Source organism: Penaeus chinensis, chromosome 20, assembly GCF_019202785.1.
Source record: "Penaeus chinensis breed Huanghai No. 1 chromosome 20, ASM1920278v2, whole genome shotgun sequence".
Taxonomy (NCBI): Eukaryota; Metazoa; Arthropoda; class Malacostraca; order Decapoda; family Penaeidae; genus Penaeus; species Penaeus chinensis.
The window spans coordinates 21440396-21442895 of NC_061838.1; positions in this window are offsets into that span (position 1 = coordinate 21440396).

Sequence of the window (2500 nt, forward strand, 5' to 3'; positions counted from 1 at the left end):
TTCTAAAGTCTCTCGCTTTCTATTTCCTCTCATTCCAGTTCCTTTTCTCTTCATTACCTTATTTTCCTCTTCTCATTTCTCTCTTACTCCTTCCTTATCTTCCATCTCATTCGTTTCTCTAATACCTCCATCTGTTATTCATCTTCCTCTTTCTCTTCTTTTCTATTTTGTTCCTCCTTTTCTTTATTATCTCTTACGCTTTCTCCCTTTGCACCGGGCCTCTTGTGCACCGTTCTGCCGCTATCAATCTTTATTAAGAAGGAATACCTGTGCGATGGAGTGTGTGTGTGGGGGGGAGGGGGGGTAGGGGGGGTAGGGGGTAGAAAGAACGAGGGCGGTGACGGGGGTTTTATCTATCTTCATTTTGCCATCATCTTCAGCTTCATCATCTTTATCTTTATCGTTACCTTCGTCTTCATCTTCGTCTTCACTTCATCTTCGTCTCCGTCTTCATCTTCGTCTTTACTTCATCTTCATCTTCGTCTTTACTTTATCTTCATCTTCGTCTTCATCTTCGTCTTCACTTCATCTTCGTCTCCGTCTACATCTTCGTCTTTACTTTATCTTCATTTTCGTCTTCATCTTCATCTTCGTCTTAATCTACGTCTTCATCTTCTTCTCCGTCTTCATTTTCGTCATCTTCGTCTTCATCATCATCATCATTACCATCATTATCATTATCGATATCACCACTATAATCAGTTTATTTATACATTTTGGTTACAGTTCGTTGTATTTTACCGACAGGAGACATCTCATGTCAGAGGGGGGGCGGATGGGGGGAGGGGGTGTCCGACTATTTTGGATGGAATATAAAAAAATTGTCGTTTGGAGGATGCCCTACACGACTACCTATTTATAAACAAAAAAATAAGACAAATACCAATATTTAAAGAGTTAGTAAGTTCCAGGTGCCGCACATGTAGGGGGGGAGGGGAGGGGGAGGGGGCAGTGGGATGGTGAGGGAAGTGGGGTAACAGGTGGGAAGGGAAGGGTGGGCATGAGGGGGGGGAAGGAGGCGGGGAGGAAAGGTGTGAGTGTCACCCCGGTCCCGAAACCTTCCCTAAACTTATGCCTGCAGGGAGTGGGTCAGGCATCGCCCTCCCCCCCTCATTCCACATCACACCTCCCCCCCCCCCCCATGACATTAGCCATTAGCCCGTTGGGTCAAAATGGCCATTATATTCTAGTGATGAAAAGACGCTTGAACTTCAGAACCCTTAATAGTGTCCTGGCTGACGCTGCCCAGTGTCTATTTTCGAGAGCGATTTGTCTATTAATCGATTATACCGCCACACATAGTACTCGTATGGTAGTCACAGCACGAATAAAACCAGGAATAGTATCGGCGAGATAATAACAAAACAAAACAAAACAAAACAAAAAAACAACAACGGCAATCAAAACAATTACTACTGCCAACAAAGATGATAAAAACATCACGCACTGTTATAGCTCTACAACTACCTTATATTTTCCACTTCCTCCCCAGCCTATTTGGCTTACCCATCTCACACACCCCCCGACTTCTCTTCCGCCCCTCCTCACGCCCACCGGTCTACTCTTCCACCCCCTTCCTCACGCCCACGCTCTCCCCTTCCGGCCCCGCTCTCTCCATCAGCCCCCAAACAATCGGGGATGAGCCTGTAATCAAGTGAAAGACGCGGCAAGATGACTGAAAGGGTTGATGGATGGCCGAAGCTGGGCCACCCGTAGTGTTCCCTAATGCCATATTTTGCCGTTGGTATTTACTTGGTAGTTATGGCCAGATTGGTAGTTATCTGGTGCTTAGGAGGTTAGGCAGGTACTTTGAAAATCTGTTTGGTGTTTTTCTTCTTCGAAGTAATGGATGATTTTCAAAAGGACGTTTGGTGGTTTGTGTTCTTCAAGGGTAGCTGGTTATTATTTCATTTGTCTTGCGTTGTGTGGTGGTGATTTATAAGTGTTTATGGTCATTCTATTGATGTTGTAAGATTGCCGGTTAGAGGTGAATGTAGTAGAATTACTCATTATTTTAACGAGGTTTGCAAAACTGCTATTGTCTGTGGCATACTTATCTCCATCTGCTTTCAAGAATTTTATCAATTTTCGATATATGCCTTATCTAACCGACAAATGTCAGGAAATATACACATTTTCTGTTACTCCAAGGTCCTCGTAGGATTTCTGACAGAAACGCTCTTATGCGGTCTTCAAATAGCCGGCGATTTCTTTTTTCAAGCGGCATGTCTTCGCTCTGTCGTGCTCGTGTGGCACTTCCCGTCTCCGTTGTACCACGGCACCAACAAACACCGTCGGAATGCGTCCCTCCTTCTTCACTCCTCCCTCTCTCTTTCTTTTTCTCCGTCTCCTTCCTTTTCTCTGTCTCTTCTTCTCCCGCTCTCCTTTTCTCCCTTTTTGCCTTTTTCTTTTTTAATACTCTCCCTCTCTCCCTTTCTCACTTCCCTTTCCTCTCTTTTTTTTTTTCCCCTCCTTCCCTCTTTCATCTCTCCTTCTCTTT